This window comes from Pleurodeles waltl, chromosome 9 (assembly GCF_031143425.1).
Source record: "Pleurodeles waltl isolate 20211129_DDA chromosome 9, aPleWal1.hap1.20221129, whole genome shotgun sequence".
NCBI classification, from domain to species: Eukaryota; Metazoa; Chordata; class Amphibia; order Caudata; family Salamandridae; genus Pleurodeles; species Pleurodeles waltl.
In genome coordinates, this window is record NC_090448.1 from 1,041,376,615 (window position 1) to 1,041,396,737 (window position 20,123).

Genomic DNA, 20,123 nt, shown 5'->3' on the forward strand with positions numbered 1-20,123 from the left:
GCCGTGGCAGTCGGAGTGTTAAAGTGGCTGTCTATGTTGGCGGTTTCTGCCGTGGTCATAATTCCATTTTTTTTACCGCCAGCCTGTTGGCGGTCTTACCGCCACTTTAACACCGACTGCCAGGGTTGTAATGAGGGCCATAATCTATATATCTGTCTATCTAACTATCTATACTGTATATACATACTGTCGAATGGCACCAAAGATATAGGAAAGTAAAAAAATGCTTTTCCTATTCCCAACTCCCAAGACGGCTGCCAACACTTACTGGTTAAAGTGCTTGCTGCCAGTCAGAGCTCTGCATTTCCCTGCACAAGCTTGTTATTCTTCGCAAAGTCATCTGGAAGGATCTGCGGCCCTAGATATACAAATTTGGATTTCCTTAAATTTCTCAACAACTACTGAACGGATTTACACCAAACAAAAAAAGCTCAATTTGAGGAATGAAAGCTAGCTGTCTGCCATATTTGGTGCAATGCAGTCCAGTGGTTAGGCTGTCGTCTTGTTCTAAACTACTGTGGGAATTAATATGGGAAATGCACTTATTTTGACCCCCCCTTTTTCTCTCATGCCACTTGATGGATCACCCTAAAACTCTTCAAGTGCAACAAAAATTACTCGCACACTTCTTTTGGAAAATTTCATAAAGATCCGTAAAATGGTGCCAAAGATATAGACAAGTAAAAAAACTCTTTTCCTATCAAAACATGGTCCTAACTATAATGACTGCCTGCATGTCTATTGTCAGAGTCTTGTTGTCCATGGAAATGTCTGGGATGATCTGCCATGTGAGGGCCAAGAAAAAAGGGGGGGTGGTGTAAAAAAGAAAAAGTGTGTTTCCCATGTTAATTCCCATACACTTTTTAGACACGCATGCAGCCTGGACTGCTGGACCGAATTACACCAAATTTGGGGAAAAAATTGCTTTTGGACTCACATCACACTTTTTAATTTGATGAAAATCCGTTCAGTAGTTGTTGAGATAATAATGCAAATCCAAATCTGAATATCTGGGCAGAGCCTCAGCACAGATCTCATGGTGAGATCTGATTGGCTGTCAGCACTTAAATTAGAAAGTGATGGCAGCCATCTTGGGGCCAATATACATATTAGCACCCATTGAAATGCAATGTAGTGAATGGCAGGTTTTGAGAGTCAGAAAAAGGAGAACATATAAAGGGTGATAACAGATTTAAATACAATGTAAATAATTTGTCACTCAGATGATTTTACTCTGTGACTAAGACTTCTGGTGGGATTTCATGAATCATGTTTGAGAGAAAACTATTTCCTCATGATTGTCCCATAGAGTTTAAGGAAAGTGTTCCAGAAGTTAAAATGAGAGCATATTTTCTGTAAATTCACACTATCTTTCTCGGTCATATGAGAAAGAAGTCTGACATTCTCAGAGGAACATATACTTCATTTAGGAGCAGCGTGTTAGCTGATTCCCTTGTGTTCTAATGCAGGCTCACAGAGTGCTCTAAAGAACAACTACAGCGTGAAAAGTCGTACTTATGACAAAAGTGTAGAGCACCTGCAACTATCCTGATTGAATAAAACTGGTAAAATTTGAAACATTAAGGCCCTCATTACAACCCTGGCGGTTGGTGTAAAAGTTGCTGTAATCCCGCCAACAGGCCGGCGGTAATTACTGCCAAATTAGGACCATGCTGGATAGATCTCCGATAGACAGCCAATGTACCACACCAAAACAACAGGCACGACAGCTGTAGCAACCTACAGCCAGGCGGAACATTGTCAATGTTCCGCCCACCATATTATGACCTAGGAAAACACCACCTTTTCTGGGGAGGTACCAACGACATCAAAAGCCTTGCGGAAACAGACCTCAGAAGGGAAAGGACTCACCATTGGAGACACAGGGAACAACCATGCCACCATGGAGCCCGAGCTGCATGCCTTCCCCATGGTCTTCTACGTGCTGCTCCACCACGAACACCAACGATGACGAAGACAACAACAGTGAGTACAGCCGCCTAGCACACAAGGGGGGGAGGAAAAAGAGAGTGACACACACACACGAACAACACAACCCCCCAGCACCATACACACTATCAGCTGCAGTACTAAAACATACTTACCCTGTATCTCGGATGGATAATGCAAGGTCAAAACGATTTTGAAAAAGTGAATGTAATAAGAGCAACACAAGATAAACAAGTGAGGCAAGATAATAGATATATACATATGTACGTAAAAAGGGACACAGACCAGTCCACAAGAGAGAACACTGCAGGGGCATCAGTTGGGATATAGGCAGGCACCTCAGGGGGACAAGACCACTGTTTCTGGAGTGGGCAAAATGCCCTGTGCTTGGTCCTGGGGAGTGCAAGGCCACAGTCTCTCAAGTCGGTGACTTGCCCACATGTGCTGGATGAGGCAACATGCCCTGAGCCTGGTCCTGGGGAATGATAGGCCCCAGTCTCTAAAGTGGTTGTCTTACCCACCGGTTCTGGAGGGGGCATCGTGCCCAGTGCTCTTGATCCTGGGGAGTGCAAGGTCACAGTCTCTCAGGTGGGTGTCATACCCACTGGATTTGCAGGTGGTAGGCTGCACAGCAGCCCATGGAGGCAGGACTACATACCGTCCACCGGCGGTGATGGCTGCTCACTGGTGGTGCTGCTACTAGGGGGGAGGCTCCTGCCCATCCCCTGCAACCTCCGACGGCTGCTCAGTGGTGGTGGTGGTGCCACTGCTGCTGTGGGGGGGGGCTCCAGCCCATCCCCTGCAACCTCGGATGGCTTCTCAATGGTGGTGGTGGTGCTGCTGCTTGGGGGGAGGCTCCTGCCCATCCCCTGCAACCTCGAACGGCTGCTCAATGGTGGTGGTGGTGCTGCTGCTGCTGGGGGGGAGGCTCCTACCCATCGCCTGCAACCTCGGATGGCTGCTCAATGGCGGTGGTGGTGCTGCTGGGCTGAGGCTCCTGCCCATCCCCTGCAACCTCGGATGGCTGCCCACTAGTGGTGGTGGTGCTACTGGTGGGGGGAGGCTCCTGCTCATCCCCTGCAGCCTTGGACAGCTGCACAACCATGGTTGGAGGTGGGGGCTCCATCACAGTTCCTGCCCCAGGCCCCTTGCCCTTCCTGCCTGCTGGTGCTGGCTCCTTGCTCTTCCTGGCAGCTGGGGCAGGCTTCTTAGTCTTCCTGGCAGCAGCTGTGGCAGGCTCCTTAGACTTCCTCGCAGCAGCTGGGGCAGGATCCTTTAACTTCTTACCAGCAGCTGGGGCAGGCTCTTTCGTCTTCCTGGCAGCAGCTGGGGCAGGCTCCTTTGTCTTCCTGGTAGCAACTTGGGCAGGCTCCTTGCTCCTTCCGGCAGCTGTGGCAGGCTTCTTTTCCTTGAGGCTGCCTGGGGCAGGCTCCTTCACCATCAGGACATGAGCTCTGGATCCTTTTCCACCACGAGTGGGTGTGGTGACGACTGGGCCCGTGGACTGGGTGGCTGAGGTGCTTGGCTGGGTTTTTACCACCCTGGCCAGACATGCAGGATGGGGGAAGGGGTAGGGAAGAGTTCAATAGTGGATAGGAAACGTTTGGGACATGAAGAGGGAGAAGGTTTGGGAGTGGAGGAAGAGGGAGTGGTTGTAGGAGGTGTCTGTCTGCTGATTGTGGGTGCAGGTGCATGGGCTGGATGCTGTTGTGAGGTGGATGGCTGTTGGTTGTCTGAGTGCTTGCGTTTGTGTACCTTGGGTGGGGGGATAGACACAGTGGGAGAGGACACAGGGGACGTGTGAATGGCTGTTGTGTAGGTGCCTGCCAGTGAGATGTGTGTTCTGCTAGGTGTGGTGGTAATGCTGGTAGTCGATGATGATGTAGTGCATGCAGGTGTGAGTGTAGATGGAACTGGGAGGGAGGTGGGGAGGAGGAAGAGGGGGAGACAGTGGAAATTGTGGAGGTTGGTATGTCTGGGTGGTGTTTGTGTGAGTGTCTGAGGGATGAAGTGTGTTGCTTATGTTTGCCCATGCCACTCTTATGTGTTGTCTTGTGTGCATGCTCGTCTGCCTGTGTGCTTGGGATAGGTTGGGGTTGAGGAGAATGGAATTAGGAAGAGGAAGTAGAAGGGGGGAGGGTGGAAACAGGGACAATGGCAGCCATCAGAGAGGAGGCCAGAGCCTGGATCGATCTTTGTTGGGCCGCCAAGCTAGTGTGAATGCCCTCCAGGGATGCATTAGTCCATTGCATCTGGGCTTCCAGCCCCTGGATGGCATTCACAATGGTTGACTGACCTACAGAGATGGATCTCAGGAGGTCAATAGCCTTCTCACTCAGCGCAGCAGGGGTCACTGGGACAGGACCTGCGGTGCCTGGGGCAAAGGAGATGCCCACCCTCCTGGGTGAGCAGGCACGGGCAACTCGATGAGGGGCTGATGGGAGTGCGGTGCTGGTACAGGGGGTGGCGGCTGTACCTGTAGCTGGGGTGGTCACAGCGGTGTCTGCCACCACCAGGGATCTTACATCGGAGGAGGTATCTGTGTCGGAACTGTCCCCTCCAGTCTCCGCAGTGGTGCTCCCCTTGCCCTTCGTCTCACTGGTGCCCTCACTGTCAGTGGACTCTGCCTCCTGGGTCCTGTGGGATGCACGTCCCTCCGTCGCCGGTACCTCTGCTCCTCCACCAGATGATGCTAATGCACATAAGGACAGGGTGACAAAACAAGAAGGTGAGGGAGAGAGACAAAGGATACACTTGCTCAATGGCTGCACCAACATCACCGTTGGTGTACACAGCACTGACACACACAGGGAACACGTCTACGCACTATGTATTGCACTACCAGTGATATTGCTAGCCACCAAGGCATAGGGAGGGGCATACACCGGCAAATTCAGCACACCTGGGACCCACGCACCTCTGACCATTAGTGGATGCCTACGAGCTAGTTAGCAGGATTATCCCTTCAGAACCCTAGCCACCAGGGGACCTATGCTGCAATGTCAGGCCTGGCCTCGGAGCACCCACTGACACACATCCACCACCCGGATACCACCCCACCAGGCGTTAGTAGAAATGATGGGCACTGTAATCATCCCCTTGTGGCTGCTGTGATGTCCTCAAGTTCCCATGCAGCTCTGGATAAGCCACTGCCAGTATGCGGGGTATCAGGGGGGTCAGGGTTCGACGGGCACCACTTCCTCGTTGGGAGGCCATCCCCAGCTGGGCCTCCGCCGTCTTCTGTGCCCAGCATCTCAGTTCCTCCCACAGTTTCCACCAGTGGGGGCTCCGCCTGCCCTAGACCCCCAGGGTCCGCACATCCTTGGCGATGGCACGGTATACACCCTTATTTGATGGGCGCTGACCTGCAGAGGAAATACACACAGGAAAATAGTATTAGTCAGACAGTCCTGCCTCTTACACTTATGGCTCACCATACCCCTTCACATCACCATTTGCACACACATGGCCCAGCACACAACAAATACGCCTCCCAGAGGACATCCACCCACCCCCTTACACGAGGCCTTCACACACCACTCCATGCATTCATGCCACATGCATCGTGCCCACAGTGTACTCACATGTTGGTCTGGAGGCCGATACAGCAGTCTGTACTGGGGTAGGACCCCATCCACCTGTCGCTCCAACTCCGCCAAAGTGAAAGCTGGGGCCCTTTACCCAGTCACACGGGCCATGGTAAGATCCAGACACAGGTCCACAGGTCACAGGAGCACATGCAGTGTAGGTCCCCTCCTGTTGAAGATCAGGTTGCAAGCGAGGAATCTGATATAAAATGGCGGTCACATCCACGGCTGTGCATACAGTCACCGCCGGCGTAGATCAGCATTGACCACTGTAACCCATAGGGCCCAATTAAACAATGAGGAGTTGCACCACGGTTTCTGACTGCCTCCCGCTACATTGTCAGTGGAATTACCTCACTGCCACCTGTCCCTCCACAAAAGACAGGTGGATGCCATTTCAGGGGGGGCAGGCCCTTGATAACTGCTGTGTCACTGTTTAAATTTGGACATACTGGATAATTCACACTGACCCATTACAAGTTAACAGCATGCAATATTCTGTTGTAGCCCCATTGTTCAGTTTGTGACCGGCTCCTCACTCTTTTGCCCCATAGATTGCCACCGCTGCGAATGAATAGGAGATTGAGACATACCCCCATTTACAGACCACTGGTTGACATGACAACAATGGAAGACAAGCACATTATCCTCACCTATAGACTAGACAGGGCCACACTCACAGAGCTGTGTGCTCAATTGGAGCCTGACCTGATATCTGCTATTCGTCACCCCACTGGGTGCAAGTTCTATCTATGCTCCATTTACTGGCAACTGGGTCTTTCCCTGTGACAGTGGGCTTGGCAGCAGGAATGCCACAGCCAATGTTCTCAAACGTGCTCACCAGAGTGTTGTATGCCCTGATTAAACACATGTGCGGCTACATTGTATTTCCCCAGGTAGAAGATTTGGCCACAGTGAAGGCCAACTTCTATGCAATAGGACATATCCCCAACATAATTAGGGCGATTGCTGGAACACATATTGCATTTGTCCCCCCTGTCAAAATGAACAGGTGTTCAGAAATCGTAAGAGTTTCCACTCTATGAATGTACAGATGGTGTTCTTGGCAGACCAGTACATCTCCCACATCAATGCTAAGTATCCTGGGTTGGTGCATGATGCGTTTGTCCTGAGGAATAGCAGCATCCCAAATCTGATGGGCCAACTACAGAGGCACAGGGTGTGGCTAATAGGTGAGACCTGGTCCCCACCCAGTATATGTTCATGTATGGGTATGATGTCGGCCATATAGGATAGTGTGTGGCTAAATATTGTCCCTCAATATTGCAGGTGACTCAGGTTACCCTAAACTATCTTGACTGCTGACCCCTGTGAGGAATGCCAAGACAAGGGCAGAAGAATGTTATAATGAGGCACATGGGCGAACCAGAAGGATTATAGAAAGGACCTTTGGCCTCCTGAAGGCCAGGTTCAGGTGCCTCCTCCTAACAGGTGGATCCCTGTGCTACTCACCCAAGAAGGTCTGCTGTATAATAGTGGCATGCTGCATGTTGCATAACCTTGCCCCGAGACACCATGTGCTTTTTCTGCAGGAGGAGGAGGCTGGAGATGCCCATGTGGCAGCAGTTGACCTTGTGGACAATGAGGATGAGGAGGCAGAGGATGAGGATGAGGACAACAGAACAGCAGTCATCAGACAATACTTCCAATGACACACAGGTAAGACAGTGTTACTTCACATTTCATTTTAATTATTTTGAATTTCTGTGGCACTGGCATGCTGTTATTTCCCCCTTCTATGCCCTTTTACTGTACTCTTTGGCAATTAATTTTACAGATTTTGGTGTCTCACAATAGCTCCTGGTGTGATCTCTGCAGCCAACTACAGGTCATTTACATATGCTCATTTACTGTACAGTTGAATTGAAATGTTTGAACCTGGTTAAATGAATACATACTTGACAAATTTGACATACAACTTAATGTCCAGGGGTCCCTGATGGGCCAGGTTGGTCATCCAGATCCAGAAGACCAGAGTTGCTGTCATCACTGTGGGCCACTTCAGTTGGGGGACTGGATATTGCTGGCACCTCCTCTCCAGTGACATTGGCTCGGGTACCTGTGGGGATGTGAATGATGTGTTACTGTTTCTGTGTCTGACATATTGTGCATCCGTGGCTTGCCCTCTTTGGTTGTATTTGCCCTGGCAGCTTTCACTTGTGTAAGTTGGTATGTGATGGGATAGCTGATTCTCTCTAGTGGGCATGCTTTAGTGATAGGTGTCCATGCAGGGCTGTGAGTAGTGTCCATGCATTGGTATGACATGCAGGGCCTGGCATGGGGATGAGTGAGATGTGATGGTGGGGTTTGTGGGACGTGGCGGAGTGATGGGAGTGAGGGTGAGGGTGGGGGTATGTGATGGCATGCAGGTAGGGGGATAGTAGTAGTACAGAGTTGACTTACCAGAGTCCAGTCCTCCTCCTACTCTGGCCAGGCCCTCAGGATGCATGCTTGCCAAGACTTGCTCCTCCCATGCTGTTAGTTGTGGGGAAGGAGGTGGGGGTCCACCTCCAGTCCTCTGTACAGCGAGTTGGTGCCTTGCTGCAATAGAATGTACCTTCCCCTGTAGGTCGTTCCACCTCTTCCTGACGTCATCCCTAGTTCTTGGGGGCTGTCTCACGGCATTTACCCTGTCCACGATTCTCCGCCATAGCTCCATCTTCCTAGCTATCGATATCTGCTGCACCTGTGCTCCGAATAACTGTGGCTCTACCCTGATGATTTCCTCTGCCATGACCCTTAGCTCCTCCTCTGTGAATCGGGGGTGTCTTTGTGGTACCATGGGTGTTGTGTGAGGTGTGTAGTTGATGGTGTGTAATGTAATGTGTTGGGGTGTGTGATGTTGTGTGTATGGGTGGTGTATATGTGTAGGTAGTGTGTGGCTCTGGTTGTATCTGTGGTCTTGATGTCTCTCTGGTGGCAATTGCTTGTAATGGTAAAGGGTTGTGGGTAATGTGGGTGTGTGTTTTATAGTGGTGTGAGTGGGTGTGTGTGTTGTTTGAATTGTCCAATGTGATGTTGTTTTTGTTTGTGTGTGTGTATTATGAGCGCGGCGGTATGTACCGCCAATGGTTTATCGCCATTGAATGTCTGCCGTGGTGATTCGTGGGTCAAAATGTGATGGGAGCTGTTCTGTTGGCGTAACGGTGTGGGTTTGGATACCACCAGTTTATCACTGACTTTTGGTGTGGCGGAATTGTGTACGTGGCTGAATAGTGATGGATTGGTGTGTGTGTGTGTGTCATAATATGGTGAACAGATATCCACCGCTGCGGCGGTAAGTTGGCAGCAGTCAGCGTGACGGTAAGTGGGATTTACCGCCAATGTCATAATGAGGGCTTTAATTTAGAAAGAACAAAATGGGGGAGTTCACTGTTTCATAGAAATCATAGTTAGTTCAGTAGAAAGACAAATTAGGACCTATTTTTAGTGAGTTCTCAAATAGCTTCCTATTGTACTTCAACAGGAGCAGCCTGTCAATTGGTTCTCTTGTGTTCTACAGCAGCCTTCCAGAGTGTTGTAAAGAAATTATAGTAAGTGCTGTAGAAAAAAAAATAGCACACATTTTAAGTGAGTTCTCAAATATCTTCCTCTTCTCTGTCATTAATAAATTTTAACATGCAGACTGAAACATGCACATTCTGAATTTTCCTTTAATCAGGCCCTTAATATTATGTTTCTTTGTAGTTTTAAATAGTGCAGACTTGACCCGAAGGTACTGAAGTGCTTTAGGTGGGCATCAGTTGTGTGATTTGTCCAGAATCATAGGATGTCATGCTGACGCTGAAACTCAAACTTGGGTCCCCAGTTGCAAAGTCTGCAGCTCTGGCCATAACACCACATTCTATCACCTAAGTGCAACATATAATCAAGTGATTAAATGGATTACAAAAATCAAGATAGCAAGCCATTTAAAAGTGCTTTGTTGCTGTTTGAGAACTCTATGGAAATAAGACCTTCTCGTGTTTTATAATTTCTAAAGAAAATGCTTTTGGCATTACAGTTTTGATTACCTAAATATGACATCAGGAGTGCTACACTTTTTTAATAAATATAGAATGTTAACAACCTAGTTGTTCATTAGAAAACTGTGGGGAGGCAGATATCAGGGGCACGGGCTCAGATAATTGAGGGCAGGGAGGAGAGTGCAGAGGGAAAAAGTTGACCATGCTGGGCAGATGGGAGAGTCAGTGGCAGCACAATGGACTATGGAGGACAAGGGAAATGGGGGCTGGGACAACAAACCAACCCTGCAGGACTGACAAGAGAGGCTGTGGCAATATAACAGACCATTGAGGCCAGAAGGAAGAGGTTGTGGCAGTACAACCATACATGCCAACAGACTAGATTCAGGCAAAGACTCACAATATTTTTAAGTCCAAACGGTCTTTATTTTATCTGTCTCCTCCCTAAAGTTTCCTTTTTTTCAATGGGAAAAATCAATTCCCTAAGTTTCTTTTTTCCAAAATCTTCCTCTTACCAAGTTCAAAATGTTGGCAAGTATGGTACATTGGATCACTGAGGGCAGAAGGAATGGGGTATGGACATTGACTCGGATATCAGAGTGCAGGAGGGAAAGGTAGTGGCACCAAACTGACCTTACAGGGTAGGCGTCAATGATTGCAGCAGCACAATATACCACACAAAGAAAGAGGGATGGCAGTGCAGCACAATGGACCATGGAAAGCAATAGGGAGGGGACAGGGTCATGCATGTGGACAACAGAGAGCAGAGGGGAAAGAGGGCAGGCAGCAAGCTGTCCATACTGGAAAGACAGGAGGGAGAGTTGCAGCATAATAGACCATGAAAGCAGGAGGTAGGTGCAGGGGCAGGTGGCGAGGGGGCAGGGCTGGAGAAGGAACATGACCATGTCGGGCAGACAGGATGGGCAGTGGAAGCACAATACACCTTGGCGTGCAACAGTGAGAATATACCAGCAAACACACTGGCAGCAGAGGGAAAGTGGGAGGGGTCAGGGGCAGCAAGCTGACCACACAGTGTAGGTGGTAGGGTCTGTGGCAGCACAAAAGTTCATGCAATGCTAGCATGAGGGTTAGTGGCAGCACAATGGCCATGGCGGGCAAGAGGGAACAGTAGGTTCATTCACAAAGGACAATGGAGGACACAAAGTATAGCTAGGGGCAGGACACAGGCAAGAGAGGGCACGGACCACACAGGTTAGACGGGAGGAACAGTTGCAGCACAAGAGAGCATGGAGAGCAGAAGGGAGTGGAAGCAAAATGGACCAGTGAGGACAGGAGAGAGGGGATAAAGGCATGGAACTCTGACAAGCAGGGGCAAGGTGGCAGGGTCAGGCAGCAGTCATCTGACGAAGCTAGGCAGGTGGGAGGAGCAAGGACAGCTCAACAGAATACTCAAAGTAGATAGGAGGGGCAGCAAACTAAGCACATAGCGTAAGCAGGCAGAGCAATGATTGGACATTAAATTGGGCAATGAAGGGCAGGAGGCATGGGCAGGTACATCAAGCTACATTGAGGGCAATGGCAGCACATTGCACCATGCAGGATAGTAGGGAGCGGGCTGGTGCATGGACTCAGACAAAAGAGGGTTAAGAGGAGGTGGATGGGGCAGCAAGCTAACTGTTCAGGGCAGGTAGGAAGGGCAGTGGCAGAACAATGGCCACACAGTGTTGTAATGAGGGAGCAGAGTCATGGACTTGTACAATAGATGGCAGGGAGGGGGGGCGGCAGAAGCAGCAGGCTCGGGTGGGGCAGCACAATGCCAGGCCAGGCCCTGCATTCAACCCCCCCAACGTGCATTGCGATGGGCATTTTACTTAATGTTAAAAAAAAACTAGAAATTCACTGAAAATATTAAACGTTATAGGGATAATATAGTTAGGAAACTGAATTAAAGGACCTTAGAATTTCACTAAAAAAATTAAGTTTAAAGGGACATTATACTTAGCTCCATATTTTAAATGCACAAAACCATCGAAATTCAGCTGGTATAGCTAGAGTTATTTCAGGTAACTATAACTTGTTCCTAATGTAACCATAGCCTGCACCCTTGCCATGCCCTGCTAATTACCCCAGATATTTAATCACTCATGACATCTTCTATCTCTTTTGTTTTGACAGATAGACTGGCATTTTAGGCAAAGAGGGGAACTGTTTGACAAATAATTTTTTCAAGGGAAGTGTAGCCTCTGGGTAAAGAGGAGCCACACCTTAAGGTGAACAAGGGAGTTTCACACACCAAGAGGAAGGGTTCTATCATGATGCAGTGGACAGAATAGAACATTCAGTCAGGGATAGCTAACCTCCATACTTTACAGTATATAGTCACTAAGGGGGGGTGGGGCCTGGTAGCCCATTGGCTATTAGTTACTGCATCTCCGGAGGGCACAAACTGTGCATGAAAATGGTATTTAGGACCCAGATCTCAGATCATGTCTGTACTGAAGTGTAGACTGTAGAACTACATTGCTGCTCCCTGAACCCAGCAAAGAGAGACTGCACCAAGACTGGACTGCACTTGCTGCTCCTTGAGCTAGCAAATAAAGAATTATGCTATGGTGCCCTGCTTAAGGAAAAATAATTCACAAACATAAGGTGGAAGAGGTGACTTTAAGAGCTACAGGGCTACAAAACTGAGGAAACCTGCCTTTGTGAGTTGGAAGCCAAGAACACGTAATCACTGCAGACTGCCAATGCGTAGCTTGTGAGACTGAAGACTGACCCTCAAACGTTGCACTTCATTCTGCTGGAGCAGAGACAATGGAGTGCACTTTGGCCACCGAAGAGGGAAATTAACACAAGTTAAAGAGAACTGCTGGTTTCACTCTAACTGAAACTCAGTAGACCTGTAGCAAACATTTTTAGATTGGCTAAAATTAGACTTCAAGAGACATCCATGTCTGTTGCCAAAGTTGCCAAGGACCAAGGAGAAGCCACAGGAAAAACTCCATCACCATATCAGCATCCTCAAAATCATTCAACATTTTCACCATTCTACATTCTGCATCTCTTGTATAAGGACAATTCCAATAAAATCTACAGCAGTTTACCCATGGAGCCTACAACTGGACTGGAAACTTCTTTGACTATGAGGTACCTGTTTAATCAAGTCTCCTTGGCCCCTGCTGGAGTTGGTCACCCAAAACGGGCCAGAGTAGTAGTTTATAATTTTAGAAAGAATTTCCAAAGTTTGTAAAGTTTAAATGTGTGTGCTGTCTATTACAATGATTTTGTGCTTTGAATGAAGTAGAAATGATTTATGTTTCCTTCAAAAATGTATATACCTGGTGGATTGTTGTTACGGAGTTGCTATTTTTAAAATATAAACACAACCTATTTTTATACATTGATTTTTATAAATCTGATTTTTAATTAGTCTTATTCAACTGCTTTTGTATTTCTTAATGTTGTACACTTGTTCCTTTGCTAAAGCCTGACAACTCAGAACAATGGCTACCCAGGATTCAGCTTAGGTTTATTCAAATTAATCTGACTTGGCCCTTTACAGATAGTGTATTTATTACAGGATGAGGTCTCCCAACCACACCATATAATAAACTACTTTTCTCACAGTAATACAACAAACTCACTTGAGCATGAGGTTTTGTGGGATTGACGTGCCAAAAAGAATGCATGGATCCATACAAGTTATTTTTTTCTTATTGTAGTCCCTGTCCTTATTTTAAGGGGCATAAAACTCCCATGTGACGTCATTCTTTCAAACTACCTAATTTGGATATTCTGTGATTAAGACACATATCTTCACATACACTGAAGAAATGGGACAAGAAAAACATTTCCCAGAAATTCATCAATTATTTTTCAAGTGGATCTAGGTCACATTAATTGACAATATTTATGAATTCCTAGCTGATTATTAGCTCCTAATTATCTGTCCTGGATTATGTGCCATTGTGTTACATCACTCAATATTTCAATAGGGGTATACTACTGAAATCACATCAATCTCCCTCCAACATTTATTGAAGACGCTAATAGCACATATTAACTAAATACCCATCCTCCACTGTCAAAAATGTGTTTGAGACATTTAAACCAATGCTCTTTATACAAATCCAGACAACATCAGTCAGAGGGACTTTCAATGACAAAGGACCTTATTGCGAATCTGGCAGTCAACAGACCGGTTTGGCGGTCCCACCTCTAAATTTAGAGTTTGGCGGTCAGACCGCAAACGATTGCCATTTCCTCTGGGAACAATGTTCCAGACGGGCTGAGAGAGGTGCAGGTTGGAATCAGTCAGGGCAGCACTGAACTCAGCACAGTCCTGCTGATTACAACCTTTTCATGTGGCTTCACAGTCATGAAAGGTAGGCGGAGAACAAGTACAAGGGTGTACGGGGGCCTGCACTGCCCATGCCCATGGTCCCTCTGCCCAGCACCTCATAATGCGCACTGTCTCATGTTCACATTGTGATGGTGTCAATCTAAATCATCTAAAGACAATAGGGGTTCAAAGGGATTATATGTTGATACTTCAGGCACTACTGGGATCCTATTTAGCTGGGGCTTGTGTGTTGGAATGTTTACCCTTGATCATATTCTAGGCCTGTAAAAATACCCCAATGGTACCACTTAAAAACACCCTTCTTTGAGTGATAAGGTGAATGCCAACTTGTGTTAAAAAGCATTTCCACAAAAGATGGATGCATAAAATGTACTATTACACAGTCGCCTGCTAATTCTATTGGCACTACACTAATTCTAGGGATCCCCCTCACCATTTTTATATCTTCGTGGAGGTGCTCCCTACTTCCCATTTGAAATGACAAACAATTCATAACTTTATTTTTTAAGCTAAAATAATCTTCTATAGTATCCGGAACTAACACTGGCATATCTTTTATAACTATAACATATGGAGTACATTCGGGTGGGAGCTGAAGAAAAGATGACAGTGTAGGACCCTTAGAGGGAGGTAAATTACCCTTATTATGGACCTCTTATTATCAATTTTTGCACTCACTACCTCAACAGCTTGATCACCCACTAAAGATTTGATGCTTAACTTCGGATTAATGCATGCAGGTCTCTTGGGCTGGTCTCTCGAGAGCTCTGCCCACCCATGTCTACACAAAATCTGCTTGCATTGCTGTACCCATGATTAATCACTGAACGCAGACTATCAAGTCTGGACTCAATTTTCCCCAGACGGGCAAGTATCACATCAAACTGTTCCAACAAGAACATTTTGAGAGCCTTAAAATCCCCAGTTATGTTTCATAGATTAAGCATGCAGAGCCTTTTAGGCTTTGATCATGCCTCCGCCTTCTTCCTTACCAATTAGAATTTTCTTTTTACTACTATTGTTATTGTCACCTAGTGAGGTGTTAACTCCTACGTCTGGCCCTAATATTGGGGTAGTATTATCTTGAGTGTAAAGACAGCTAGATGCTGAATTTCCCCTGCTGGTCGAATCGTTTAACAGCCACTCGCAACAACATGAATAATGCAAGCAGCCCCTATTGGGATTTGAGGTATCATTTGGGCAGAGCTATAGCCTATATTTAGGCTAGAAAATACTGATATCCTATGCTCAGCACTCTGTGTTTCTTCCTCAATTGCCCCAACTGCCTTTTTTTAAAAGACATCTAGCATTGCTGCTGCGATGTCTCTGTGGGTACTGTGGTATTGAGCTTTACAATCATAGCCCAAACACTACCCTAAGGAGCAGAAAAATGAAAAGGGGGTGCCCCAGCCTCTCTTGGCCCGGTCTTTACCTGGGTCGCGCCCGGGCGTTTCCCACGCTGTGAGGGAGAGGCAGAGCTATATAGCGCAATGATGAGCACCTCCCTCTGAGTACAGCTGCGGTCTAAACAGTTTGCCGTGAGCACTGGGACACCAAGTCACACCAGGGCAGCACACCAACAGTCCCAGTGAACCCGCACTGGGAGGGAGAGGCAACACTATATAGAGTGATGAGGAGCACCTTCCCCTGAGCACAGCTGCTGTCTAAACAGTTCTCAGGGAGCCATGGGACATCGAGACCCATCAGGGCATTACACCAAAAGTCCCATTGAATCCGTGCCGTAGGGGAGAGGCAGTGCTATATAGCACGATGATGAACGTCTCCTCCTGAGCACACCTGCATTCTGAACAGTTCACACGGAGCTCTGGGACACCGAGTCCCACCAGGGCAGCACACCAACAGTCCCAATGAACCAGAGCTGTGGGGCAGTGCTAAAACTTTGGAGCTAACCTTGAATAATACATAGGAGCCCGTTGAAAACAATGACATGCCGCCTTTTAACGCCTGCTCTGAGCAGACGTTAAAAATACTGAAATAATGTTGCAAGGAAATCTTTCAGATTTCTTTGTGACATTTATTTGTCCCCCCTAACGGGGGAATGCCCCCTTGCATACACTATGACTGGCGCAGTAATAATGTGGCGCACGGGGTTACAAAGTGGTACAATGCATGCTTTGTGCCACTTTGTAAATTTGGAGCTGCATTTGTGGCCTTGTTGTGCCCCAATAGCGACAAAAACAAATGATGCTAATGTGGTGTAAGGGGGCGCAAGGAGGCGTGAACAGCTCTTGAATATGCCCCTAAGTTCAGTAGTGGAAAACATGTTTTTGTGCAGATAAAATTATTGGAATACTAAAGAGGGATAGGTACCCAGGGAATACATTCTGAATGTGAATTAGAATTCAAAAACTATTTTCCCACAAAGATGATCTTATTGTTTGGCAAGCTGCAAGCTTCCAAAAAAGTGCAAAAATGTGTAGCCTTGTTTTTTAAAAATCTTTTACACCAAGTTTTAGTGTCATTACAAATATGTGTTCATGTTGTGCCTGTGCAACCATATAGAATCTCAATGTTTTTGTTACATTTAAATTGAGCCAGTGTGCGACGATCAGCCAAAATGTATTAATTTGAATGAGCCTTTCAAAAGTGAATTCATTAATCATTATTGACTGGATATGTCCTATACATTTTCATATTGTATACTGATGGATTAAATATATGTTTCCTTGACCGGAGTCAAAAAATTTATGGATATGCAACCTCGAAAATGTCTAGCCCTAATAATTAGTGTAAAGTGAAATGTGAGATCAAAGAAGGTCAAAATCAACAGGGACGTTCCACTATTCTGAAATTCCCAAAATTATGTATATTACCTGAGTATCATTTAAAATTCACCTGTGCCTATGAGGTACTCTTTGCAGTCTAGTTTTTTTGTGAGGTAATTGTAGATTATGCTAGAACCAGCAGACCATCAGAGCACACTTTAGTTAAATTCAGTGCTGAGGTGGAAGCAGTGAGATGATTAAGTACAGGTGGTACATTTTATTATAAGACCGGAGGCTCCTATTATGCATTTATTTTCTTTTTTTAATAAACCCTGGGAGAAAAAATACCAGATAGCGTCACAATGGGGTGACCAATCCCACGTCGAGTATACACTTAATCATTTTGACTGAGAGCAACAAGCCCGCTTTTCTTGCAGCTTGCAGTCAAGATAAGTACTCTGCTCGCATTACATTCATAACGTTATTTTTGTGAATTTGTGTATATTTATTGTTTTAATTTTACTATATATTAATATGGGCGTTGCTTACTGTCTTTTTTTGGTGCAGGCCGTGCGCTCACGGTGCTCCTCGAACATTCTATAATGTTTGTTCTGCCCCTTCTGAGGCTTTCCTTCTAGCTCTATTCAAGCACTGCCATCTCTGAGCCGAAGCGGCCCTCCTTTTATAGAGCCTCTCCACCTCTCGCTCGGCGGCATTGCGGCCAGTGAGGGCTTTCCTGGTTAATGCCTTTGCTCTTGTCAGGGACCGCCTCTAGACACTCCCCCTCCCACCCCCTTTTTATTAAGGCCCTCCACTTTGGTTTGTCCCTCCAGAATTAACCCTTTTTTGTCAGTTTTTTGTGTATAGAAGCTTTTCTGGGTTTCCCTTTTGTTTTTGTCAACCCTTTCATATTTTTTATGTTTTTTTCAGGGTTTTTCATTATAAATCATCACTTTTGTCTGTAACGATGTCTGGTGATGAGCAAACCCAGTCTATAAGTCTATAAAGGATAGTTTGAAGTCCTTCATTAAAGACTCTGTCCAGCATGCGGTCTCTGGATCCATGCTGGACATTTCAAAGAATTTGGAAGCCTCTCTATAAAAAATGTTTTCAGAACCCCAAGGATGTTTCTTCTAAAAGAGGGACGAAATGTGTGGCACCTCCCTATGTGCCTTCCAAAACGCATTTCTCTTAAACTTGGGCCTCCCACCTGAGAGGCGAATTCTTCGGGGCTCCCTTCCTCTTCCGTTAATATTCTCCATAGTAGAGACACTGACGGTGATGGGGATGATAACTTAGATGAAACCATGCAAACAATGGATGATATTGATGATAATGGGCCTTTGGAAAAAAGGCGTAAAATTTCTCCCTCTGTGTTCGTCCCTCATCTTGTTTCTGATGATCTAGTTAATCATTTTGGTGAACCTTGTTTAACCCTATGACAATCCACCACCCAAATCCTTCTGAGTGGCTCCCGTCCGATCATGTTTCTGATTATGTATCCTTTTATTTAAGGCATGCACTTGATAAGTCATCTAGGAACAAGTTAAAGTCTAAGTGTCCTAGACTTCCCTTCCCTTTAAGGTGGCTGATACCCCCACGGTTGACCATAACATGTTATTATTTTTTACCAAGTTTGGGAAAGATCCCAAGAAAGGGGTTGATAGGACCTGTTCTAACTGCCAGGATAGACTTTTGGACTTAGCTGGACTTTTACCTAGGATATTTGATTTGGCCGAAGAGGATAAGATGGAGGGCAATCAAGTAGGACCTGATGCGCTCTTGAACTGGGCTCAGAGAGCAAAATGCATGCTAGGCAATGCTAATGTCTATATTTCCCAGGAGCGTCGGGAAATCGTTCTGCTAAACATTGACCCCAGACTCAGTTCATTGGCAACCAAAGAGGAAGGCCCTAATGTGGGTGGACTTCTCTTTGGAGACTCGTTTATAAAGGAGATGAGCAGATACATTTCTGCGTTTACTTCTATAGATAAAGCACATTCTTCGATGAAGAAAAAATTTTCCCAGTGTGTTTTTGGAAGGGCTGACAAAGGAAGGGGTCAATTTGCCAACCGTTATTCTTCTAGAGAGCAATCCCTTGACAGAGGCTCCAGTGCACCCAGTAAGAAATTGACCAGGGGTATAAACCTTAATTCTATCCCAACGTTTCCGTGGAACCCGTAACAGGGAATACAGATCCAAAGGAGACCAGCTTGCAGGTAAGGACTTCCAATTCTGGCCTTCCTCCCATAGGAGACAGACTGGGATCTTGCCTAGATGCTTAGTTATCACAAACCTCGGATCCTTGGGTTATCCAAACTGTTCAAGGTTACCGCGTAGAGCTTTATCAGGTTCCTTGTCAGACTCACCTACCTCAACCTCTTAATTTTTCCCAAGATCAGTTCCTTCTGGTTCACGAGGAAGCACAGTCCTTACTGACAAAACAGGCTATAGAAAAAGTTTCCTTCGACCATACAGGGTTCCTCAGTGCCATCTTTCTGGTTCAGAAAAAGACATTGACCAGTTATACCACTGAAGCTCTTCAACAATTTTGTGGTATATCACCATTTCAAGATTGAGACTATTCTCCATCTAAGAGATCTTCTCCTTCAAAATGATCTTCTTTGTTTGCCTGGACCTCCAAGACGCATATCTCTCAGTACACATTCATCCATCTAACAGGAAATTTCTTCAGTTTCAATGGGGGGGCCCTCTTTCTTTTGGTTCAAAACTCTCCTTTTCGGTCTTTCATTAGCTCCTTGGTGCTTCACCAAGATCCTCAAACCAGTAATAGCCTTGCTCAGAGGTCAGGGGATAAGACTTATAGGCCCTCATTATGACCCTGGCGGTTGGCAGAAATATGGCGGAAAGTACTGCCAACAGGCTGGCAGTACTTTCCACCATATTATGACATGGGCGGTTTGGTCTCAGCCAAACCGCCAATGTACCACACCGACCGCCACGGTGGTAACAGCCGCTGGGCTGGAGATATCAATCTCCAGCACGGCGGCTGTCATTGTCCCGCCTGCTGGATTATGACCCCCCCCCACAGTATGGTTTCCGTGGCTTCCTTACTGCCATGAAAACCATGGCGGTAGGCACTATCAGTGACCGGGAATCCCTTCCCTGTCACTGATGGAGGTCTTCCCCACCCCCACCCCTCTCTCCAGACACCCCCTCTTCTCCAAATCCCCCTACATTCACGCCCCCCTTCACACATCCATCCACACACACATCCGCACACACTTTCATACATTCATGCAGACAAGCATTCACATAACACAACATACATGCATACCTGCACACACGCATTCAACACAAAACACACACCCGCATTCATGCACGCACAAACATTCACACACACACCCCTACACAGACACACACACACAACACACCCTCACCCCCTCCACTGTCGGAGCACCCACTTACCTGTGTTCCGGGGGTCCTCCGGCATGAGACGGGACGGGGCACTGCTGCCACCAGCAGAGTGCACCAGCAGAACACTGCCAGGCCGTATTATGGGTCACAATACCGCTGGCGGTGGTCCAAT